Source organism: Hypanus sabinus, chromosome 14, assembly GCF_030144855.1.
Source record: "Hypanus sabinus isolate sHypSab1 chromosome 14, sHypSab1.hap1, whole genome shotgun sequence".
NCBI classification, from domain to species: Eukaryota; Metazoa; Chordata; class Chondrichthyes; order Myliobatiformes; family Dasyatidae; genus Hypanus; species Hypanus sabinus.
In genome coordinates this window covers 50,771,513-50,799,217 of record NC_082719.1, presented here as the reverse complement: position 1 = coordinate 50,799,217, position 27,705 = coordinate 50,771,513, and the positions used below count along the sequence as shown (strand labels likewise).

At 40.4% G+C, this 27,705-nt stretch overlaps 1 pseudogene; it reads right to left on the bottom strand.

Moving 5' to 3' along the window:
- Positions 1 to 3: 3 nt before the first annotated feature.
- LOC132404474 (ubiquitin-protein ligase E3A-like) lies at positions 4 to 27,705 on the bottom strand (annotated as a pseudogene).

Here is a 27,705-nt window from a genome sequence, read left to right as displayed (position 1 = left end):
TAGTTACAGCATGCCAAAACCTTTTGATTAGGTGATTGCCTTAAGAAGCCTTTCTTTCAGCTTGTCCTTGGTAGAATAGTCTGGAAGCAGCAGTACATTGAAGCATGTATGTGTTGTTGGTAACCTGACAAGAAATAAAAACTGAAAAATCATGGACTATTGACATTTCTAGCAAAGGAGATTATTCACCTACCTTGTCCATACTCTTAAAAGAAGCTATTTAGAATAGCAGTAGTTTTCATCTGAGGCCCTGTAGTCTATGATACATCCACATCAATCCAAGTTCCCTTTGAATTATTAAGTGCTTATAATTGACTGCCATCCCTGGCATCAACTCCCTTTACTCCAAGCTCACAGTAATCTGAAATACCCTCCAATAATATTCCTACCATTACCTTAAATTTCTGAGAAAGCAACAATAGGCAATGTTGGGAACAATATACAGTGATGCAGAGTGATATGGAGATGGGTTACATTGCTGGAGAAGTGAAGCTTAACCTATCTTAGTGTTTCATATTTCCATAAACTATGATCAAATCTCAACCCAGGCTTCTCTATTCTAAAAGTAAACCCAGTCTAGCCACTTTCTCTTAGTTGTAAAATAGAGTCACAGAACATACAAACAAGCCCTTTGGCCCATCTAGCCCTTGATGAACCATTAATTGGCCTAGTCCTATTGACCCGTACCCAGACAATACCCCTCCCATTTATTTATAGCAATTTCTCTTAAATGTTATCAAATCTGTATCCACCACTTCTGCCGATAGCTCATTCCACACTCTTGCCACCGAGTGAAGTTCTCTCATATTCCTCTTAAATATTGAAATTAACAATGATACACATCCTCAAAATTAGTATTTTCCAGTTCCAGCAGTATCCACAGAGATTTCCTCTTCACTCTGGTGTAAACACAATGCACCCAGTTCTCTACACAGTACTCTAAAGAATGGCTCATATTAGTCTCCCTAATCTTATAATTTGTCTGTCATTATACACAACTGCTTTTCTTTAAAAAAACCCCACCTCATCTATTTTCCTGCTGTTGCCAGAAAACTCCATACATGCACTCCAAACTGTTTCACTGCTTTTCCCAGCACACTGTTTTCCTTCTGCGCTATTGCAAAAACATTACCTTACACTTCACTGCAGTTTTCAAATGCCACTTTGGTATCAAGTAGCAGAGTCTGTTGATATCTCCTCCAGCCTGCATATCTTTCTTCCATCACTATCAAACAAATGGTCCATTTTTGTTTCACCAGAACATTGCTTAATTGCAGTCCCTACAATCAAGACTAAATCATGATAAATCTCATGAAAACCATGGCCCCAGCAACTGGCCCTGTGCAAACCCACTTCAGGTTTTAAAATCCCATTGATTAATATGACTAATTTCTAAACAGGACTAGATACATACAACTCAACTTTCTGACCAATCTACCAGATTTTACCATTACCAGATAATGCAGATTGTCAGTTACTTGACAATATAACATTTGATAGAATCAGTTTTCTTGGTCGCCTCTAAATACATATTAGCCTCTTATGACCTCTTAGCAAATCCAAGTTTGCTCTCCAGTTGCAACAGAGTCCAGCAACACTATCCCTTGGGGCAAAGAGCACTGGGAACAAAGGTCATCAGAACTTCCACTTCTCCACTCTTTCTTACTCTCACAACCACCTGGCAATACTATTTTTTCCTGGGTCTAATAATGCAACTCCTTTGCAAGATACTAAGCCCCTTTTATTTTACTTCCTATGCTTAAGAGATTCATCCACCACACATTTCCTCCTTAATCACAATGGCACTAATAGCCCCTTTTGTTCAAGTCAAGCATTTAGAACCATACTTATGCTTCTATTTCCACAACCAAGGTCAAATCAACAATGATCTTCTTCAATATTGGAGAGACCATTTGCAGCTACATGGAGTACTCCAATTGCCTCTTATGTTCATATGATTTCCTTTCAGGTCTCCAAAAGACCCTAACACTTTCATTTGTTAACCTCTCATTCCTTATGCATTTATGAAACACTTGAGTTTTTCCCTGACAATATTTTACTATACACTCCCTTTGCCTTCAAAATTTCCCCTTTAAATTTACCACCTGGACTTCAATATTCCTCTAGGCTTTGCTGCAATGCATCTCTGTATCAGACTTATGCTTCACTTTATTGCCTTATCCTACTTTGTATGCCAAGAGACTGCAGATGGGGGAGTTGCCAATTTAAGATCTTAAAATTAACAATTTTATTGTGCATAATTTCCAAAAATGTTTTAAAGCATATCAAAAGCAAAGATATAAACCAAGCAAATATATTTCAATTGTTACACTACAGTATTGAACAGAAGTTAACGAGAATCTAAGGTATAACAAAGTAGTGGAAAATTATTATTTGCCCCGGCAGAAAAGCAGGAAAAGAACACTAAGGAAGGAAAATCATCAATGAAGCAGTGTCCTGGCTAAACCTAGGATACAGCCCCGAAAAACTGACCTCATGGGGATGGGATCACTGACGTCTGAAAACTACGACCCTAAATGCTTGATGCATATGGATTTCAGCTTAATCAGTAGATGCTAAAGCCAACTTAACATTAAGTGCAATCACGCACAACTCAGCCCTGAAATTCATCTGCTTGGACCATATGTGATGAAGAGCAGAGGCAAAAGGCTCGACAAAAGCCATGTTAGGTGTCAGTAAGCAATTGTTGATTAATGCAATTGTTGACAGCAGCTTTCAACACTTTGCTGATGGTTGAAACTGATTGAATGGCAGTTAGATAGCATTTGTGACAAATGTCACCCTTGAGTTGAAAGATTATGATAGGGTATACTTCTGTTGATGGTCTATGGAGTTTAATGTATACCAAGTTTGTGCTTACAAATTTGAGCCTACCGCATTTTTCCCCACTAATTAAGTACTACAACATCATGAGGATACATCTGGTGTTAATATGGGATTTCATCTCTACAAGATCTTTACTGTGAACACTTCCACCAATGTCATCATGGCAGATGCATCTCACACAATAGATCTGCAAGAATAGTAAAGTAGGTTTATCATGATGAGAGGCTTACTTCTATTTTGTACAGTGATAGGACAACTCGGATCCCAGAGACAAGAGTTCAATTCCAAAATGCATGCTGTGGAAGTTATATTCAGTTAGCAATCTGGAACTAAAACTTACAAATAGTCTCAGTATTCACGATCACAAAACTCCCAGAAATATTACAAGAACCCTTCTGGTTCACTTAAGCTCTCTGGAAATCCGTCATTCTAAAATGTTCTGGCCTGAAAATGATATCCAAATCACAACAACATGGCTCACTTGTATCATATCTACTACATTAAAGCAAAGGAGGAATAAAACCAGGAATAAACCTGGCATTAATGAAGGCACTGAATTCAAACACAGCAAAATTCATTACCAGCACTGTACTCATCATAAACAATGAACTGGTGTTTAAACTGGGAAAGCTGTACCATGGAGTGGTCTAGCATGGGATGGCGGATTGACAGAAACATACAATACAGGTAACATACAATACATGTCAGACTCATCCTGTATATTATATATGTACATCTTGACCCCACAAGGCTTGACAGAGCAGTTCCTGCGAGCCCAAGTCTTCTCCAGACTACGAATTCTTGATATTGGGTCAAACATGGCCAAGGAAATTTCCTGAACATTAAATATTTGTGGGAAGGACCGAAAACATCAAGGGCACAGAATGTAGTTTGGCTGAAGAATTTCAATATTGATCACCAATGACCCAGTTGGAATGGTTAGAGAAGTAGCTCTATTTTGGGTTCTAACAAGTAACGAACAAATGACATCAAGAATAGATTTACACAACTTCTTCTTAACCAGTCTGGTGTAGATGTATCTGTCCATAACAACATTGAGAAAAGGAACAGTGCACCTCTATAAATCACAGATTTTAAAAATGGATACAATTTGTATTTTGGATCTCAGATACTTTACGTACTTGCATATTGGGAGAAAACTTTACTTAAAGATTGTTAAAGAAAAAATGGAATTCATTACCACACAAAGCATTTTCAGCAAGAGGAAGGAAGGAATAAAGAAATGTTGACAGGGTTAAATGAAGAAAGATGGGAAGCTCCCAATGTTCCATCAAATGCCAGCATTCAACCTGAAGATTATTAAACTTGCTTTCCTCGCTGATTTGTGTAGCTTGTCCAATGAGCAGTTCAACAAGGTAAACAAACTGGTCGCAAAAAAGTTCATACAACAGACCTATCTGAATCTGATCCATTCTTGGTTATGATTAGCCAAGGCCACCTACAGGAGCCCAATCAGAACCTGGAGTAAAATGCAAGAATTGACGTTTTTGTTCCTCTGGAAGACTGTGGGTTATTCCCCAAAAATCTCTTGAATAACGTTCATGATGAAAGGAGAATAAAGAAAAAAAAAGCGAAATTGGGTTGAAATTGATTAATTTTCAGTGATAACCAATACTTCATGCCAATTTACAGCATTTGTTGTGACTTATCCCTCACTTTAGATCACATTAGGAGCTCATTGTGAACTTGATTGAGGGATAAAATTTAAATCAATATATTTTTTAATCAAGTCTACACTATAAAATTACGATTATGTTTTACTTAACAATTTAATAGAAAAACAAATCTTTGCTCATTTTGATTCATATCAGAAGTGTTAATTTCAGAAGATAATGAATTCTCCAGATATACTACCTATGAAATCCTTGTCTTTCCAGTAGTACAGAAAAATATCAATGCACAAATCATAGAAGTAAAAAATATATTATTGCCCATATATGCCTACATACGTTATGGAATGTATTGTGTTACGTATCCCATAACTGGATAACTTACTAGCAAAGATAGAGAGGTCTGTTGAAGTCTGATGTCACTATTTTCAAATGTTTTTATTTATAAAGGGGCACAAAAGTAAGGTTAATACAAACATTCAGATAATGCACGTCGTCAATACTCAATCTAAAGCGCGGGTATAGTAATAACCATCATTAAGAAATGAGCTCTACTGTTGTCTAGGGGTTAATATATTGCCCATTGGAAATATAAAAGTCACTCAGAAGTCTGCAGGCTTCAGCCTTTTGGGAGTCGCTGGGTTTCACGTGGTGCGAAAGAGAGAGAGGGATTGGTGAGAAAAGTAAAGACTTGCTAGGTCTTTATGAAGCATCCGTTGAATCAGGGGAGCGTTGGTTCCCTGTTGTGAGTTCGAAGTCCTTTTCGGTGTTATCAGCCACCCGCTCCCCAGGCCAAGGAGAGGCGGAACGCACGTGGCTTTGTAGGGCTTCCCGCTAGCATGGGAGCACTGAGTGATGGTGTCCTTCTGGTGCGTCGCTGGGGTACCGCCTCCTGCAGTCCCCTTTTATCGTGACTTGCAGAGTTGTAGATGTCCATCAACGTAGGGTGATGCAATCCCCACCTCCACATTGCCCGAGGGTGACCATATCCATGGTAGCTGTCACGTAGCAGGGACATGCACTTCACACAGGTGTCTCTAAGAACAATGGCCAAAACAGCTGCATTGTCTCTCATTTCCTGAGTCCGAGACCCGAATTAATAGTGATCTTGCGATTCTCCGGAAGGAGGGGGCTGCTCCCGCCCCTTCGGCCCCTCAGAGCTGTGGTACATTCATAACACCTCCCCTCTTAAAAATGTTTTTTTACCAGCGGTTAAAAACGGAGTTGTACAGAGTCTTACAGGATTTTTAATCTAACACAATACCCAAGCTTTTTCTTTTAACTACAGAGTACTACCGTTATACATTCAAGTCAGTATCTAAGCAGTTAACGATTACAGTGTCCCTTTCTTTAATATCTTAACATCACGTACTGTATTAAGGTCTTGTAGCATCAGACTTCAATTCAATAACCACCTATATTTTTTTCTTCTTCTTCAGTAACATAACTAAGGAGGTGTGATCTTAGCTTAGGTGCATCTACAAAAGTTTATGCAAATACTAATCATTTCGGTCGTTTTACTTAACCGGCAGGTCTCCAAAGGGGCTGTCTTTATTATTCACAGGCTTTGGCACAACCCCGTTCGACCTGCTTTGCTGTTTAAAAATGGCATCCCCATTAACCGTCGCCCCTTTTCCGGCGAGTCCCCCCGTGGGGAACTTGAGTACTTTGGCGTGGTGAACTCCCACCCGCCTCGTTCATCGGGGTTATTTTATCAACACCATGACCCAAGCTTAGACCATTTCCACCCAATTCTTTAATTTTACCCAGGTGGCTAGCCCTTTTGTCAGTACCCTTCAGCATATGGGTTTTTAATTCGAACTCTTCGTTCAAGTAGTATTTCTTCACACCTCATCCTGGCATAACAATAGAGTGGGCGGCCCCGCCATCTCCCAGCTCACTCTGTGAGCGATCTGCCAGATTTAAGATTTCTTCCTTCGATTTTGGAACTACAGACTTTCCGTTTCCTTCAATAATAATCCTCATCCCCCCATTCTTAAATTCTACATTAACTTTGAACCCACCTTCGAATACAAACACTGGGGAACTCACACTTCCCACGGTTACCCCTTTTCCCACTGAACCAAGTCTATCTGACCCACAAGGACGGCCGCCCCGTCCCACTGGGTCAGATACCTCAGACTTCTTCTGAGCTCCGTTACCAGGTTCAGCATCACGTGCATCCCCATCTCGGACACACTCAAACGGGACATTGGCCTCTTCCAGGCTTTCAACACCCATATCTTTTTCAAATTCTAACTCCCCCCGATCCTCCCAGGTACTCTCTGTGCAGCCCCCCCCCCCCCCACCGGGGAAGGCGCAACCCTGTGAGCTGAAACAACCTCCTCACCTCCTCGGCCTTTTCAGCAGACTTCTTCGAGGCAAGGGTACCCTTTCCATCTGGGACTGCCCTCCTCTCATTATCGGGAACACCTTTTAAATTCTCAACTTCTTCAAACAATTCTGCCAAACCAGACAGATCATCCATGTCCAACTCTGGACCTTTTAACAGCTTTATCTGCTTTTCATCTTTATTTCCTACCTCTAGGACCATTCTCTTTGCTAAGGGCAGATCTACCTCCTCTCCCTTACCCCCTCTCACTTTACTACTCTTCGTCTTACCACCCTCTAAACCCTCATGGCACAGGGTCAGCAAAGACGTCTTGGCCAAATCAACACTGGCCAGATTTAAACTGCTCTCGTTCTCAGCTGCCTCTCTCAACAGGCTGCGAGTGACCGCGCCGGCGAGATGGTCCTTGGGCGCTAGGGACGGGGCCACCGTACTCGCCAGTCGCCAGGTCGGCAGCATGGTTGACCAAACCTTACCCCCTGCTAAGTCATTTCCCAGCAGGATGTCCACGTCATATCTCGGGAATTCTGAGGGCACCCCTATTTCAACTGATCCATACACCAGCTCACAATCCAGAATGACCTTATATAAGGACACCATTTCTATCCTTTTATTTATTCCTTCTACCTTTACCATGCCCATTTTCCGACCAAATTCTAGTACCTTACTGCTGATCAACGACAGCTCAGCCCCCGTGTCTCTCCAAATTCGTACGGGAACTGGTGTGTCTCCCTCCGTCACAGACACGGTTCCGTGTGACAGACAACTCCCAGAGCCCTCTCGTACTCTGTCTACCCTCGGCTCTCTGGTCAATTTACTGATTACCATGGCACACCCAATAGGGACTGTGGCTTTCCCTCTTCCTATCTATTTCCTCGGAGCAAAGCAACGAGATGCAATATGCCCCTCCTTTCCGCAATTAAAACAGGTCAAACCCGGAAACCTCTGGCTGTCTTGCCTTTCCCCCTCAACCTTACTGCTAGCTCCCGGTGGGACCTCTGCCTCACTCGTCGGACTTTCTCAATCGTTCCCACGGTCTCTCTGGAAACTTTTATTCGAGGAAGACTTTGTCTTGTGAGTTAGGACATATTCGTCCGCAAACCTAGCAAATTCTGAAATGGACTTATCCGGCTTCTCATTCAAATACATCTGGATCTCCTCCGGAACACAACGTTTAAATTCCTCAATCAAAAGTAACTCCCTGAGACGCCCATAATCCTTGTCCACCCTTTCCGCGGTGCACCAACGGTCCAAGAGCACCCCCTTCTCATGGGCTAGCTCGGTATACGTTTGATTCCACCCTTTCCTTAAATTTCTAAACTTTTGTCTATAGGCCTCAGGTACCAATTCGTAAGTCCGGAGAATGGCCTCCTTTACTTCAGCATAATTCTCCGCTTCTCCCTCCTCCAGGGACAACGCCGCATATTCTCATTGGGCCTTCCCCTTTAACACACTTTGTAACAACACCACCCACTGCTCTTTTGGCCACTTCTGATTTACTGCCACCTTTTCAAAAAGCAAGAAATAACTATCAACATCGGTCTCCTCGAACGGGGGTACCAATCTCAACTCCCTACTAACATTAAACCGCTCCGCTCGGTCTAACCCTTGATCTCTTCGCTCATTCCTCTTCTTCTCCATCTCCCAGTCATGTTTCCTCTGTTTCTCTTTCTCGACAGCTTCTAGCTCCTTTAGCTGAATTTCATGCTGTCTTTGCCTCTCAGCTTGGTCCTGTTCCTTTTTCGTCTCTAACCCCTTTAGCTGGAACGCCTGCTCCCTTTCTTTCTCTCTCTCAGCTGCTTCCAGCTCTTTTAACTTAATTTCATGTTCCAACCTGAATTTCTCCACCTCTAACTGAACCTTCCCACTTGATGGTACCTTTTCAGGGATATCTTCCAATACCTCAGCTTCAAACACATTCTTCCCAATGTAATACTGAGTTATGGCCCTTCGCACCTCCCGCTTTTTCATGGACGACCTCACTTCTGCGAGGTTCAACCCCTTCACCAAATTTAACAAGTCTGATTTGGTGGCCGCCTCTAGCGCCCCCACAGTCGGGTTTTTCATAAATTCACCCACGTCCATCTTTGCTGGTTTCCCGTCTGGCTACCCGCGTAACCAGATTCAAGTTTTTGACTTACAAGCCCGATTCACTGGCCTCCCAATTTGGTGTCAAATCCCGAGACGAGAAACCCAAGTTGTTACGTATCCCGTAACTGGATAACTTACCAGCAAAGATAGAGAGGTCCGTTGAAGTCTGATGTCACTATTTTCAAACGTTTTTATTTATAAAGGGGCACAAAAGTAAGGTTAATACAAACATTCAGATAACGCACGTCGTCAATACTCAATCTAAAGCGCGGGTATAGTAATAATCATCATTAAGAAATGAGCTCCACTGTTGTCTAGGGGATAATATATTGCCCATTGGAAATATAAAAGTCACTCAGAAGTCTGCAGGCTTCAGACTTTTGGGAATTGCTGGGTTTCACGTGGTGCGACAGAGAGAGAGAGATTGGTGAGAAAAGTAAAGACTTGCTGGGTCTTTATGAAGCATCCGTTGAATCAGGGGAGCGTTGGTTCCCCGTTGTGAGTTCGAAGTCCTTTTCGGTGTTATCAGCCACCTGCTCCCCAGGCCAAGGAGAGGCGGAACGCACGTGGCTTTGTAGGGCTTCCCGCTAGCATGGAAGCACTGAGTGATGGTGTCCTTCTGGTGCGTCGCTGGGGTACCGCCTCCTGCAGTCCCCTTTTATCTTGACTTGCAGAGTTGTAGATGTCCATCAACGTAGGGTGATGCAATCCCCACCTCCACATTGCCCGAGGGTGTCCATATCCATGGTGGCTGTCATGTAGCAGGGACATGCACTTCACACAGGTGTCTCTAAGAACAATGGCCAAAACCATTGCATTGTCTCTCATTTCCTGAGTCCGAGACCCGAATTAATAGTGATCTTGCGATTCTCCGGAAGGAGGGGGCTGCTCCCGCCCCTTCGGCCCCTCAGAGCTGTGGTACATTCATAACAATTGAAAGAGATTGTAATCATATCATTAACAAGAATTCACTTCTGCAACATACTAACCTGATACATTTCTTAATGGGCAATGTAGATGGCAATTTAGGCATTTTATGTGGGGAGGGCAAAATAGAAGTAGATACCTTACTATCCTAGATTTTCTTGTGAATTCTCCATCATATTCAGCTGCCTCTTCAAGCGCATGGAAATCCAGATTCTGGAATGCAATTAAATTGGAAATAATAGGTAGCATCAAATCTACTATTTGAACCTATTACAGGAAACAGAAGCCAAGCACCCAAAAATGCTCCAAAGAGGACATACTTCAGTCAAATCTGGCTGACACTAGAGTTGGAAGCAAATTGACTAACAAGTAATACTAAAGGCTTTAATATGAAGTATTTGGGAAAGGAAGGGAGAGGGGTCAGACCTCTAAGTAGGGGCAAATTAGAAAGTTAAAGAAAGGACAAGTAGACTGTACAAGGTAGCTAAATGGAGAATGACAACCAGAGCTTGAAGGGAAGAGGCAGGAGATATATAAACGCAAATGTACCTCCAATTTTCAACAAGGCCAAAGATGAAATTGAAGGCTATTTCTCTAAATGCATTCAACATTTGTAACAAGTGAATTAATAAAACAAATAGAAATGAATGGATACCATTCAACAGCTATGAAGGAATGGCAAAATGACCAATGCTGGGAATTAAACAGTCCTGGACAATGAATGTCTAAGAGAAACAACAAAATAGGAAAATAGTAGCAGCCCTGATAACAAAGGAAAGGAAAAGGTAACAAAGAAAAATGATTTAACTTTAACTAATTAGGTAGATTCACTTTTGGTAGTGCTAAGTAACAAGAGCAGAAAATAATGCTGATTATTGTTCCTTGGAGCCGAAAGTTCAGTGATAATACAAGACATGGCATAAAAAACAAGGAAATTGGAGGCAAAGGTAACAAGGATAATGTCACAATTATGGAAGGATTTTGTATGCTGACTGCGTAAATCAACTGAGTAATTCAGTGTTAATAACAAAATCAGAATACATAGGAAGTGAAAGAAAAACATTTCCAGATTAATATCTTAAAAGCTGAACAACTGTACAATGATTTAAAAAAAAATTACAGTAATGTAGTTGAAGAGTCTTAAGGGAAAGTAATAAGTGATTACTTTATAAACTAATTTAAAGCCAATCTGAAACCAAAGCGATAAATACACAAATATGAAGCACAAGCACAAACAAGGAAACAAAATTGCAAAAGTAAAAAATTACAAGTTTGTAGAAGTAATCTTAAGGGTTAATGTTTAAAAATTAATATACAATTTCAAGTAACTTTTTTTTTACACCTTTAAGGTACAGACTCATAGCTGGTAAAGTGGTTCATTTATTGACAAATTTATCTTTAATTGTTTTATTAAATACAAACAAAGGCTTACAACGTTGTTCAAGAATGGCAAGCCAAAAGACTGGAGAAATATTAGAAATGAGCAAAAGAGGACCAAGGAAGTGATAAGAAAAGGGAAAGCATAATATGAAGATAGAATAGTGAGAAATACAAGTGGATGGTAAACGATTCAGTTAATAAGCAAAAGAAATGAGGAGATTAGCTGAAGTTATCACAGGTCTCTTAAAAGAAGAAAAATCATATTGGGGAATTAAAACAAATATGACCATCCTCACTGAAGGAAGAAAATATCCAAGAAATTATGGGAATCAACAAATCTGGAGAGAAAGAGGATTTGAATTAAATTAGCATTAGTAAATATTGTAATTGAAAGCAGACAAATCTTCTGAACCCGATTACCTGCATCATAAGTGATACTAGCATTGGTTGAAATGTTCCAAAATGTCATAGATTCTGGAATGGCTTAGATTTCATATCAACTTAACTTCAAATTACCATTTAACCTTTAAGTGTGAATTGGGTCTCCAACTAAAAAAAAATGCAATAATTATGATTTAGTTAGAAAGCCGATTAATCTTTTCTGCTGAGGTTCTTAAGAGGATAAGGCACAGATATCCAGAAAATCCACCTCAGCCAATCACTAAGATCAAGGGCAACTTGCATCCAGTCTGACTTAGGTTCTGAAGCGGCTAACAATTTGAAAATAGCAACACATTCTTCTGCAGATGGGGCAAGTAGCCAAGGTTTAAGTGATGTGTTCCTCTGGCACTCATACAGGGCTTGTGTGTGCTCAAGACATGACCTTGAGGTTCTTAATACTATCCCAAATAGTCCATCTCAACTTTGAGCAGTCAGTCGAGAAGCTGTCAGTGGGAATTGTTGCACAGGGATGCTTTGAGCATATTCTGGAATAGTTTTTGAGCGCAATTCAGAATGAAGGGTTTATTCAGAGATCTGGTGCCAGGCAAGCTAATATCCTGTCTCACTCAATGTATGACACTAAGAGTAACTGGAGCTTTAATGCTGGAGATGTTGTTCTGGACACGGACAAGGATGTTGGCTCATTTATCCTTGCAAAGAATTTGGAGGACTTTGTGAAAGCAGCATTGATGGTATTTTCCCAGTGCCTTAAGATAACTGCTATAGATAGTCCAGGTCTCAGAAGTACATGGAAGGGTGTGTCAGTGCTGCCCAATAAACTAGGAGATATGCACCATGACTCATTTTCCTTGATTGACTAAAGGTTGTGCTGGATTATTTGAAAGCTGTGATGCAAATAATTAATAATGTCTGTCAGTTCCAAGAGGTTAGTTCTCAAAGTGGCCAACTTTTCTAGGGTCTTGAAGCCAACAGACTATATCACTACTTTCAAATATAAACACTGGAAAACATACAATTATTAGTTCATAACAATTCATTAATCCAGATTGAGAATAAATTAAACAATACTTACCTTGCTGCCACAGATCAATTGTTCAATTTCTTCTGGTCTGAAAAGATATTTTAAGGGAGACTCATTTGTAACCATATGGAAATCTCGACTGAATGCTCTGAACTGTTTTTCCACTGACTGGTTCAAAATATAATCTGTATATAATTGAACAAATTCCTGAATAAGAAAATTTAAAAGCTTTTATCAGACAGCTAACATTTAAAGTAGGATAACCTAGCATATAAAATATGGCAAGAATAATTATCTTACTTAAATAGCATCTCAATGTTATACAGCAATAAGCCCTTAGCCTCAATTTGTGTGTGACCAAGGTGGCTCCCTGAGCTACTCCCATTTGTCTGCATTTGGCCCACATCCCTGTAAACCTTTCCTTCGCAGTAATCTGACAGCATGAATATTTTTGGATACCATCTTTTTGATTAAACTCCATTCAGGAGAACATCAGGCAAAAGAACTGTCAGTTCTCTGCCCAAAATTCATTCCTCAAATGAAACAAAAAATATTCAATTGCTTCCGCATTGCATGTACCAATCTGCTCATAAAAGCCGCAAATACACTGCAAAACAGAAACTGCAGCATCCTGTGTGGCTTTGGAGCTACTTTTGCCTTCGTTTTATTTCAGATACATTGCAACAGATAGTATAGAGCAAACATGAACCTTTAGACTACATCTATTCATGTTTAACTTTATTCCAGAAACCATTCATTTTACTCTAGAAGCACTATTTTGGAGTTATGCTTCATGATGCACAGAGCAGAAATCAAATTATTCAAATGAAAACATCTGATGGATTCAAGCTGAGGCAGTGAAAATGTGTTTCTTATTCCCCTACGTCTTCCAGCATTTTACTTTCATTCAGCAAATACCTTTCAAACAGATTGTGAAGTAATGTGCCCGACACATCAACACATTATCTCTCCACTCCCTGACCACAGAGAAATTTAACAACAACCAAGAGAAACTGAATATTTTCTCAGTATCTTAATGCATGCTTCTGAAACAATATTTAATTGCTGCATTGTGTCAATTTTACATAATTATACAAACTTACTAATTAAGATCACTGTAATAACTTTTTTATTCTCGTTTGTGACTGTGATCACATCACTGCTTTCTTTTAGGTCATGAGTTACTGGCACTCCAAATAGGTCATTATATGATACTTTAAACCTGATCATCATATTTTCTTCTACATTTCCTCCATATTCCAGAATTACTTTGAAGTTTCGATATAGTATCTGCAAAGAATTGATATCAAATAATCAATATGCATAATATTTCAAAGATTATCCTTCAGATACAGTCTTTAAGTAAGTTAGACTAATTCTACCACTTACATAACACTGGGCAACAATTTTTTTCCCCCGAAAGTGTTGCTTCCTCAGAATTTTTTTTTGTTTATGATAGACTGCTTGAAGATGAACACAAATATAATTTCAGACTACTTGTATCATGTAAGAATTTGGAGAAACAACAAATTAACTTTTATTGAATATAAGGTGTTTAATTGCATAATGGTGCTAATGCTTTGCAATAGTTCAACTAAGTTAAAAATATTTTGTTAATGATTTTCATCTGTACTCAGTTTCTGAGAATACTCGCTTAAGTCTCCAACAACAATTCGCCAGCACTGATGGATTCCAGTTGCCCTGGTATTTTTTCTCCATGACCACAATGTCCTGGTGAAACCTTTCACCATGCTTGTCACTAACAGCACCAAGATTTGCAGGGAAGAAGTCTAAATGGGAAAGCAGAAAATGAATCTTCAGTGACATGCTGAATTTCATGGTTTTATATGCTTGAAGCATGTTTTCTCCCAGCCGCATGTAATTTGGTGCGCTGTAGATGCCGAAAAAAATTTCAACAACTTCCTTGAATGCCTTCTTTGTGATTTTCTCCAGTCCCACTAGAAATTCTTCAAGTTACCTGTCATTGATGACCTGTTTGATTTGTAGACCAACAAAAATGCTTTCCTTAATCTTGGCATCAGTTATTCTGGGAAGCATCTGTCTCAAGTATCAAAATCCTTCATAGAAATCTTTGTGCCTGATTTCATCCTTACAGTCCTGAACCCAATAATTATTACTAAAACCTGTCCTGCCATTCAGCAGCCGCACCGCCTAAGCATGCCTGGACAAGACAGGAAACCTTCCAGCTTAGATTGTAGGCAACATTTTAATTGACTTGAATTATGAATTGAAATAATAAACATAAATTTATTAAAAATGGTGCATGATAGGGAAATTTCATGATCAGTAGCCCAAAATTCTTAAAATACACCTAAAGGTATTCAGGAAGCAAAATCTCTGTTGTCCAGTGAGATCATTGATGGTAAATAATTTCATAGAACATAGAAAAGTACAGCAGAGGAACAGGCCATTTGACCCACAATGTTCTGTCAAACCAGCTAAAAAGCTAATCAAAAACACCCAAACATTAACCCATCCTACCTATACCTTGTCCATATCCCTCCATCTTCCTTACATCCTTGTGCCTATCCCAATGCCTCTTAACAGCCTCCAATGTATTGCTTCTACCACCGTTACAGGCATCCACCACAGAGTTAAAAATAGTAAGTACTGTTCACATCCCTTTTGAACCTACCCCCCTCACCTTCCATAGAACACTACAACACAGAACAGGCCATTTAGCCCTTCTAGTCTGTGCCGAAACTTTATTCCACTAGTCCCATTGACCTGCACCCAATCCATAACGCTCCAGACCTCTCATCCATGTATCTATCCAATTTATTCTTAAAACTGGTGAGTCCGCATTTACCACGTCAGATGGCAGCTCATTCCACAGTCCCATCTCTCTGAGTGAAAAAGTTCCCCCAAACCTTTCCCCTTTCACCCTAAAGCCATATCCTCTCGTATTATCTCTCCTAGTCTAAGTGGAAAGAGCCTACTTGCATTTACTCTGTCTATACCCCTCATAATTTTGTAAACCTCTATCAGATCACCCCTCATTCTTCTACGCTCCAAGGAATAAAGTCCTAGCCTGTTCAATCTTTCCCTGTAACTCAACTCCTGAAGACCCAGCAATATCCTAGTAAAATCTTCTCTGCGCTCTTTCAATCTTACTGATATCCTTCCTATATTTAGGTGACCAGAACTGTATACGATACTCCAAATTTGGCCTCACCAATGTCTTAATCTCACCATAACATCCCAACTCCTATATTTAACACTTTGAGATGAATGCCAGGGTGCCAAAAGCCTTCTTTACAACCCTGTCTACCTGTGACGCCACTTTCAGGGAATTATGTATCTGAACTCCCAGATCCCTTTGTTCCTCCGCACTCCTCAGTGCCCTACCATTTACTGTGCATGTCCTACCTTGACTTGTCCTTCCACAATGCATCACGTCACATTTGTCTGCATTAAATTCCATCTGCCATTTTCTGGCCCATTTTTCCAGTTGGTCCAAATCCCTCTGCAAGCTTTGAAAGCCTTCCTCGCTGTGCACAACACCTCCAATCTTAGTTTCATCAGCAAACTCGCTGATCCAATTTGCTACATTATCTAGATCATTGACACAGACAACAAACAATAGTCCCAGCACAAGTCCCTGAGGCACACCACTAGTCACAGGCCTCCAGCCTGAGAAGCAATCATCCACTATCACTGTCTTCTCCCACACAGCCATTTTCAAATCCAGTTTACAACCTCTCCATGGATACCTCATGTCTGAACCTTCTGAATTAACCTCCCATGTGGGACCTTGTCAAAGGCCTCATAAAGTCCATGTAGACAACATCCACAGCCTTTCCTTCATCTACTTTCTTGGTAATCTCCTTGAAAAACTCTACAAGATCCGTTAAACACGATCTACCACACACAAAGCCATGCTGACTATCCTTAATCAGCCCTTGGCTGTCCAGGTACTTGTCTATCTGATCTCTCAGAACACCTTCCAATAATTGACGTACTACTGACATCAGGCTCACCGGCCTGTAGTTATCTGGTTTACTTTTGGATCCTTTTATAAACAACAGAACAACACAAGCTACCCTCCAGTCCTCTGCCACCGCACCCATGGCTAAGGACATTTTAAATATTTCTGCCAGGGCCCTGCAATTTCTACACTAGTCTCTCTCAAGGCCCGAGAAAATATCATGTCAGGCCTGGGGGATTTATCTACTTTTATTCATTGTAAGTCAGCAAGCACCTTCTGCTCTTTAACTTCTATATATTCCATGACACTTCCTCGTTTCCCTTACTTCCATATATACTATGCCAGTTTCCTGAGTAAATACTGATTCAAAAAAACTGTTTAAGATCTCCCCTATCTCCTGATGCTCCACACAGACAACCACTCTAATCTTCTAGGGGACCAATTTTGTCCCCTACTTGTCATGGTCCGGTCCAGGGTCCGCGTTCCGGTTCATGGTCTGGGGGCTCCGGACTCCAGGTCCTCCGGCTGTCCCTTGTTTCGGTTGGACTAAACCATAAACACCTGATGCTCCTCTTGTTGGCTGGGAATATAAGTGGCCCTGGGATTGAGTGTGGTTGGGGAGGTCATCTTGTCAAGATCCCTGGCAAGATTTTCATGGGAGCAAATGGCTGGTATGGCCAACTGCCATCTTTAGGCTGCGTTGGAGAACCATTGCTTCTTGGAGCCTTGCTGTCAGTAGTCAGAGTTGTCATTGTGGTATGGATTCGGCTGTTTCCCGGGCCAGCTGGGTGGCCGTCAGCCACTCCGAGCTAGGTAGGGATCCGGTTGTTTCTGTAGCCAGCCAAGGTTGCTGGCTGTAACGGCTACTCGGAGCTACCCCGATGTGGAGATGGAACTGTCTGTTGTTCTTCGGTGTTTGTCTCTTCCTGTCCTCGCCCCGTGGGGTAAGTCAGGCCGCTCTGCCGTGGCCTGGGGGGGGGGATTCTGTCTTGTCTGGTCCTTGCCTCCGTGGGGTAAGTCAGGACATTCTGCCATTGCCCTGTGGGGGGAATCTGTCTTGTCTTGGCCTCCGTTGGGTAAGTCCGGCTGTTCTGCTGTAACCCGATGGACGGTCCTGCCCCACCTTGGTGTGGAGTGAAAGATGAGTCCCAGCTTGTTGAAGGAGAAGTCCTAGCTCTATGTTTATGTACAGTTCCTAGCCAGGCCTCGAGACCCCAAGCCTCCAGCCAGGCCTACTCACATCTCCACCTGGCTTTGGGGGTCTGAGCCTGAGGCAAGACCCAGGCTCTGGGTCCTTGTCCAGTCTCAGGCTCAGAGTCCACCCCAGGCTCCTTGTTCCCAGTCCCTCGTACTGCCCTGTTCCTAGCAGTGCAGTGTCTGCGTCCTGCATTTGGGTCCTGATACAACACCCCCGTATGACACTACTATCCTTTTACTCTTAATATACTTGTAAAAACCCTCGGGTTTACCTTCACATTATCTGCCAAAGCAACCTCATGTCTTCTTTTCGCCTTCGATTTTCTTCTTTAGTATTTTCTTACATTTCCTATACTTTTCAAGTACCTTGTACCTCATTTTTTTCCTTGTTGCCTATACATGCTATACATCTTTCTTTTTCTTAACCAGATCGCTAATATCCCTTGAAAACCAAGGTTCCCTATGACTGTTAACTTTGTCTTTAATCCTGGCAGGAACATGCAAATGCTGCACTCTCAAAATTTCGCCTTTGAAGGACTTACACTTACTAAACACATCCTTGCCAGAAAACAACTTATCCCAATCCACTTTCTAGATCCTTTCTCATTTCCACAAAATTGGCCCTTCTCCAATTTAGAACCTCAACTTGAAGACCAGACCTATCCTTAACCATAATTAACTTGAAACTAATGACATTACAGTCACTGGACCCAAAATGTTCACCTACACACACTTTTGTCACCTGACCTGTCTGATTTCCTAATAGGAGATCAAGTATTGCATCCTCTCTCGTTGGTACCTCTATTTCGATTGGGAAAACTTTCCTGAACACATTTGACAAACTCCAAGCAATCTAGTCCTTTCAGCGTGGGAGTCTCAGTCAATATGTGGAAAGTTAAAATCCTCAACTATTTCAACTTTCTATTTGCTCCTCCAATTCTCTGACTATTGGGCGGTCTATAATACAACCCCATTAGTGTGGTCACACACTTCCCGTTCCTCAGCTCCACCCATATGGCCTCTGTAGATGAGCCCTCCGGCCTGTCCTATCTACGCACAACTGTGATATTTTCCCTGACTAGTAGTGCCACTTCTCCCCCTTTCATCACTCCCCCTCTATCATGTCTGCAACAAGGAACCCCGGGACATTAAGCTGCCAGTCCTGCCCCTCCTGCAACCAAGTCTCACTAATAGCAATAATTCCACGTGCCAATCCACACCCTAAGCTCATCTGCCTTACATATAATACTCTTTACATTGAAATAAGTGAGCCTGAGAACACGTCTATCATGTACAAGCCTTTGACTTCTGTCTATACGTGCAGTCCTCCCATGATCTTTATCCTCCTCCACCACCTCACTATCTGCTCTAACACTTTGGTTCCCCTTCCCCTGCAAATCTAGTTTAACCCCCCCCCCCCCCACCCCCGGAGCAGAACTAGAAAACCTACATGCAAGGATGTTAGTCTCCCTCCAGTTCAGGTGCAAACCATCCTGTCAGAACAGGTCCCACCTTCCCTGGAACAAACCTAATTGTCTGGAAACATGAAGCTCTCCCTCCTGCATCACCTTGTTAGCCACGTATTTAGCTGCATATTCTTCCCATTTCTAGCCTTACTAGCATGTGGCACAGGTAGCAATCCTGAGACTGCAACCCTGGAGGTCCTGTCCTTCAACTTTGCACCTAGCTCTCTAAACTCTCTTTGCAGGACCTCCTCCTCCTTCCTATCCACATCACTGGTGCCTACATGGACTACATCTGGCTGCTCATTCTCCCTCCTGAGAATACCAAGAACTCAATCAGAGATATCATGGACCCTGGCACCAGGGAGACAATAAACCATCCGAGATTCTTGATCTCTCCCAAAGAGCCTCCTATCAAATCCCCTACCACTACCGCTCTCCTCTTTTCCCTCCTACCTTTCTAAGCTGAAGGCCCAGTCTCAGTGCCAGAGACGCAACCACTACAACTTGAATGCATGCCATCCGGTATTAGACATTTCAACCCCGGGGAAACAGCTGATCTCTGTACATTATCTGTGCCTCTCAATCTTGTAAACTTCATCTGATCTCCCCTCAGCTTCCAGCATGCCAGAAAAAAAAAACAACCCAAGTTTATTCAGCTCCTCATGAAAGCACATGCCGTCTAAACCAGGCAGCATCCTGGTAAACTTCTTCTGTACCCTCTCCAAAGCCTCAACATCTTTCCTATAGTGGGGCAACTAGAACTGTATGTAATGCTCTAGATGTGGCCTAATCAGTTTTATAAAGTTGCAACATAATCTCCTGACTTATTCAGTGCCTTGTATAATAAAAGCAAACATTCCATAAACCTTCTTAAACACCTTATCGATTTGAACACACTCTCAAGAAGCTATGAACTTGGATCCCAAGATCTCTCTGCTCAGCAACGCCATCCTTACATTTGTCCCAGTAAGATGCAACACCTATTGTTAAACTGGGTTAAGCTCCATCTGCCATTTTACTGCCGATATCTGCAACTGATCTATAGTTGCACTGTATTCTTTGCCAGTCTTCTACACTATTCACAACTCCACCAACCTTAATACCATCCACAAACTTACTAGCCCAACCATCTACATTTTTATCCAGGGCATTTATATACAGAGGTACCAGCGCAGTTCCTTGCAGAACATCACTAATTACAGACCTCCAGTTCAAACAAGTCCCTTCAACTACTCCCCAGACTTCTATACACAAACCAGTTCTGGGTCCAAACGGCAAATTCACCTTAGATCCCATGCACCATATCTTCTGGATTAAACACCAAAAGGGTCTTTGTCAAACACCTTACTAAAAGCCATGTAGACAACATCCATTAGCATTTGGAAACCCATAGCTAAGGAGAGCTAGCATGGTTTTGAGGGTGGCAGATCATGCCTTGCCAACTAGATTGGATCTTTTTTTGGACAAGGTGATGCAAGGTATTGAGGGTAGGGAAGCGGACATCAAGGATGCAGTGATTGTAAATCTCCAAACCCAGCACTATTCCAATGAGTGTGAATTGCCCATCATTCTCAAAAGAGGAAGAGTTGAACCAAAATTGTTTTGTAAAACTGTCATAAGTAAACATTCCTACAGAAAGAAAAATAATCAAACAAGTTTCCACTGGAACAGAAAAATTTGAATTACCCAACCACATAAGCTAAACACTGGGATTTTTAAACACATAATCCTTGTACTACAGTTTTATAAAACCTTAATTATATCCATGGATTTTGAGTTTACCCATATTCATTTAATACCCATCCAGCAATCCACTCAAATATGATAAAGATTTTTCCTTCATGTGATCCATTCATTTAAATTTACAGATACATCAACAGATTAGTAGTTGTATCCAAAACACTGAGCTATGTGAATGGCAAATGCTTGAATGGAGATTTTCAGAACACTTTGCAAATATTATCAAATTTTTACTTCCAAAATCAGGACCAAAAACTGTTTTGTTTTATGTGAAAACAGCTTAGGGCTATCAATATAGCAATCCATCTTAAATTGTTATTTTTTTCCACACACCAAGACCACTACATGGCAAGAAATCTCTGGATATTTCACTCAATAAAAGGTTTGATAACAGATTACTGAAGTACTCAATGTACCAAGTTTGGAAAAATACCTGTATCAGGATTAAAAATCTCTTCAACAACTAGCTGAAAGAATTCCTTGGAAAAACCGCCTTCATCCACTCCTTGTTCACCTTCAAATTTTTATACAGTTGCTTTTTCAAATCTGATGGGTTCTCAGTAGCAATTATTTCCAACTGTAAACAAAGCAAATTGAATAAGAAACCACAATACACTTCATAATGCTAACCTAATGGGCTCATGAGGGGTCAAATATAATGATGGGACCTTACAAATCCAAGCAACAACAGGCTTGACTGTGTCCCAAAATTGTTCCATTCTGTAGAATTATCATTTCAAAAGAATAATAAAAAGCACTCTTCCAGTGGACAAAGTACAGAGTGATTAAGAGAAACATAATCACCTTTCCAGCTCTTAGCTTCATCCCACCCCCTCCGGTCTTCTCCTATCATTTCGCATTTCCCCCTCCCCCCCACTACTTTCAAATCTCTTACTATCTTTCCTTTTGGTTAGTCCTGACGAAGGGTCTGGGCCCGAAATGTCAACAGCGTTTCTCCCTATAGATGCTGCCTGGCCTGCTGTGTTCCACCAGCATTTTGTGTGTGTTGTTGTTTGAATTTCCAGCACCTACAGATTTCCTCGTGGTAACGTACATAATCTGTTTCATGCATGATGTAAAGGCTTTGGGGTGAACGAAGAGTCGTCACTCTCAGTAGGATGCTCAGCCTCTGACTTGCACGTGTGGGATCAAAATATTAAAAACAAATTAGAGTTTGGGGCCTCCTGGTACAAAGGAATACATCACACCTGCCAAATGATTTCAAATTTTTAAACATTCTTTGGCCTCTCTAATCTGGTGCCCATTCCAATATGAATACTAAAGACTGAAGGTCACATTTATCCCACTTGCCAGTTTGAGATTTTCCCCTTTACTCATTTTAATGTACAGCGAATCATGATCAGTGGACACACTGCAGAAAATTCAGGCCGAACCTGCATCACTCAAATGATTAACTATTTTAGAACAAAAGGAGACAGATTGCTGATGCTGAAATCCAGAACAAAAGAAAAAAAATTGTGGGAGGAAGACAGCAACAATGCAAATTAGTCAGTGGTCCACATACTGATACAACCTATCATAATCTAACAGAGTTTTATAATTATAGGCACAACAGGTCAATGGAATCCCTCACAATTACAGTGCTATTACAATGAGATCTAGGTGTTCTTGTACATCAGTCAATGAAAGCAAGCATGCAGGTACAGCAGGCAGTGAAGAAAGCTAATGGCATGCTGGCCTTTATAACAAGAGGAATTGAGTATAGGAGTAAAGAGGTCCTTCTGCAGCTGTACAGGGCCCTGGTGAGACCCCACCTGGAGTATTGTGTGCAGTTTTGGTCTCCAAATTTGAAGAAGGACATTCTTGCTATTGAGGGAGTGCAACGTAGGTTCACAAGGTTAATTCCCGGAATGGCGGACTGTCATATGTTGAAAGATTGGAGCGACTGGGCTTGTATACACTGGAATTTAGAAGGATGAGAGGGGATCTGATTGAAACATATAAGATTATTAAGGGATTGGACACACTGGAGGCAGGAATCATGTTCCCGCTGATGGGTGAGTCCAGAACTAGAGGCCACAGTTTAACAATAAGGGGTAGGCCATTTAGAACAGAGATGCGGAAAAAATTTTTCACCCAGAGAGTGGTGGATATGTGGAATGCTCTGCCCCAGAAGGCAGTGGAGGCCAAGTCTCTGGATGCATTCAAGAGAGAGTTAGATAGAGCTCTTATAGATAGCGGGGTCAAGGGATATGGGGAGAGGGCAGGAACAGGGTACTGATTGTGTATGATCAGCCATGATCAGTGAATGGCGGTGCTGGCTAGAAGGGCTGAATGGCCTCCTCCTGCACCTACCGTCTATTGTCTATGAAATATTTAGCTTGTGATGTTTACGATTACCAAAAGTAACTGTGTGAATGCATTTCTTATCTTGCAATTTTTTTTATTATACAGGAGCAGAATGGAATCTCTTTCCCCATTTACATTTCTAATACCAAACTGAACTAAATACTGTGTGCAATTCAAAATACAAATTCTCTTGTAATTTAAAGTTGGGTAATATTTCAACTTGGTTTTACAATCATTGTTCAAGATGCTACCCAAAACAAAGATGTGTTTCATTGGAAATAAAACATTCATTTTAAACATATTAGAGACTGTTGAAAAATCATTTTAGTATCCAAGCAGCACCACTTTTGTCAATTCATGCCAGTCACCTCATGTACAAGCCCTTCTGTATCTAGCAGCACTATGTACATACAATGATTACAAGTTATCTTATACTTCATGTGTTTTTGTTATTGTGTTCATCTAATATCTTGGTGCTGCTCTGGATCCACAGCAAGAAGTATTTCCTTCTTTATACTTGTGTACTAATTATATTAAACAATCTTGAATCTTAAACCTATTAACAAAAACCTTCTGACACATGTGTATAAAATGTAGCTTTGCAAGAAAAATAATGGTACATACCTGCACAAGATCATCAATCATACGATCATGCCTTAAATTTCAGTTAAAGTTAAAGCTGAACTTGCTGTCCTTGTACCAAATTGTACAACACAGTTATACGGCGTTCACTGAACATTCAAAGTCTGTTGTCATAATAGAGACCCTGACTCTTTGTATAGGGAGCAAGGAGGTAAGGACATGTCAAGAAAGAAATTTCTTCTCACTACCTACTTAAAAAAATGTAGTCCTTATCCACTGCAAGAACATGGTTTGATGATTCATTAACAAGTTCTTCATAAGGCATGGCTGGTCCACAACAGTCAATAGCCTTGAAATTGAGTATTTTTTCTAAAGGGTCTACCCAGTGGTCTTTCTTGTAATTGGTCATCTCAATTAAAAAATTCTGTTGCAAATTCTTCTCTCTGGTTTCTTGTGAAGATTCATCATCATCATCATTCTCAAAAGTCAAAACACCACCCATTAAATTTGCATAGTACACCAATTTTAGATACTTGGTTGCAGCAACTACAACATCGTCATTCACCAAATTTCGACAACTGTAATTATTGCTGATAACTTTGTATTTAATAAGCTGTTAAAAGACCTCAACCATTCTACGGATATCAATAGCGCTGTACGTTGACTACAGTCGAACCAGATCAGGTTGTGCTGACAGAGGAAGTGTACACATTGCTTTGCAAAACATAGGCAAGGCTCCTTCCAGATACTCAGGACTATGAAGGTTATGATTTTCCATCACAATTATGAACAAGTTTAGGTAGGTAGCATCTCTGTTATATGCATCATGAGAGCTTAAATCACATTCCACATCTGGTGACAGATACATCAAAGCATTAATTAGTGCAGTTTCAATCTGGTTATGTGTTTTCTGTATACCTGCCGAACAGATTTCACACCTATAGTTAATTCTTCTGCCTTAAATGATTGCCAAAGATAATCACATGATTTCTGTTGAGAATAGCAAGGTAATGAATATTCACATCTAATGACTGCTCCAGCTTTGTGATCTTTTTCCAAATTAGCCCATTTTTCCTTCATTTCAGGTTTCCTAAAGCTCTTAACCAGTTTTTCGGCACTGGAGAATATCTGGCCATTGATTTCCACCAGTAGTGAGAAATCCTGCATTTCATTGGAAACACTTAGAATTTCATCCACTTTTTCTTCAGTAAGATAGCTGATGTCTGGCGATTGAAATAAATTATTCACACATTAGAGGATTCATCTTTGTTTACCCACTCATCAAATAAATACAATTTTGGATCAATCAAGCTAATTGAATGTTTGCACACACAAGCTGTTATCAGAATAAGCCATTGCCAGTAAGCACAAATGGGGGGTACCTTATTACCTTACTTCATATTACTAATCCTAAGAAAATATGAAAGCTTTCAAATATGACCTCAAATAAATTGTTAATCCCAATGCAGATACAAATTTCCATTTCCAAATTTTCTCCAATAATGGTAGGTAATGATTGGACATAACACAGTGGGTGTTTTACCATACATTTGCAAATGGCTCTGAAGGACTATGGTCAGCCATTCCTATTTCCGATTATTTCAGCTTTTAAAACAAGTTTTTCTGAATTTTGTGTTTTTAAATATCAAATTCGCAGCTTGCTGGAATTCAAAGCAACAATAGCAGGCAAGGCAAAATAGAGAACGAGGCTATACAAACCACGGTGCTTGATAAAGTCAGTAAGAGAGGATAATGTACAAAAGGTTATGTTTCTCAAAGAAGCAGCAATGATTTTCATGATTGCTCAATGAATTAGAATACAGTTGAAATTGATTTCAAACTTTATATCATTTTGGAACCAATATTTTAAGATAAACAGAACAATAACTTACTTTAAAAAAGACAAGTTTACACTCAGTATTTATTCTACAATGAAAAACTAAGCCATACTTTGAAAGTTGTTCCACTTCTGTTTGTCACCACTCATCACATGTGTCATTTTCAGAAACATCTGGAGATCTTTATGTTTAAGCTTGTCAGGTGAAATATTTTGGCAAACCAATGTTTTTGCTTTCTTGGTGAGCCAGCCAGTAGGTAACTATGCCCTGGTCCGTTACAACTCCAGAACTCTGAATGCAGCTTGATTATTATCCAACTACTTGAAACCAGGGCAGGAAGCAGAGTTTTCATTTGCACAGAACTCATTTCCACAGCCATTTGTTAACTAAAAGCAGTAATTTTCAATCAATTGTTTGGCAGCTTCATGTTTCCTATAAGGAAAAAAAGTGTTCTTGTTTAATTCAATTATCTCATTTAATTCAATTAATTTTCAAAATGTTTACTTTGGAGTTAATTTAATACTAATTATACACTGATCAGCAGAAAAGGTCAATTACCGACTAATTAAATTTTATGTATTTCTCAATTTGCATTAATCCTATTTGCAAACAGATGTTAGAGCTTTGGTTTTCAATGAAATCCAAGTTATTTGACCCCAATTTCTAAATTGTTTTGTTTTACACAAAGTCAAAATAATAGCTATCAGCACTTCACAGAAATTATAATAAATGAACTGTGCACATTAGAATTTCCTGTATAGTTCAACTATTCGTAGAAATTTGGAAATGGGTGCAAAATAACCAAAGCAACATTCTGTTACAAGCACATTATGCTCAACCGATTCCGTCACCTGGACATCTCATCCACAAAGCCAACTTGTTTTTCTGGATGTAGACAATCAAACAGGTTGACTCTCTCCATCCCAGTTGTTTCCTATGAGACACAACAGGCTTTAAATAGTATCCAAATATAACATGAAGCCCCACTTCTTGATCTTCAACACCAGATCACTCAATGATCTTGGACAGTTTGTTATAATCAAAGGCTTTGGGGCACAATTTAAATGCCTCGGTAAAAAAAATTTTTACAACTGAAGTTTTTTTAAAATGATCATAATATAGAAAAATAAAATACAAAAAGTAGATATACAAAAATCTTATTATTTGAACAAATGATTAAAACATCAATAAAGTGGCTCTAAATTTACTTCCATGCAAGTCACCTATCCTCAAATAATACATGTGGCAAATGGATCTGGGCTCTCTCTGCAATGAGAGATTTTGCTATTCAACAGCAAGTTGAAGACTAGCTTAGGAGATCGGATGGACAAGCATTTTACCTTCAGCTCACCTCCATTTTCACTTTGACTGCACAGACACAGCAGCTCAATAAACAATGAGCTACAAACACAGATATCCAGCAGAATCACTGGATGTCAGTCAACCTGAATGCCACAGGCACAGTTAATAATTGCACTACTTCCATCAGTTCTATATAAAAGGAACACAAAATGCTGGAGGAACTCAGGTTAGGCAGAGCTCTTTTTTATGTTTTGCTCTGGATTTCCAGCAACTGCAGAATCTCTTGTGTTTACAGTTTTAGGGATACAGCAATGTTACACATTGACAAACAATTTCCAGCTAGATCCTGCATTCGGTTGTGCAATGAGATATTGTAAACAAACACCAGAAAGATGCAAAGCAAAAGGTAACATCTTCTAAAAAAAAATTGAACAGCTACTTGTTTGCCAACTAGCCAAGAAAGATCCCAGTGATAACTAAAGAACGACAAATGTATTTAGGTTCAACCTGAAGCAAAAATAAAATAAATAGTACAGGCTACAATAGAGCTTCACACTCACTCAGTTGCTTCTTCTAGGAAGTTCCTGGGGCTTGCTCTCTGTCAACCCAATCCTACAGCAACTACAACCTACATCCAGAAGACAGCAGGAGAGCCAAGAGAAATGCAGCCAT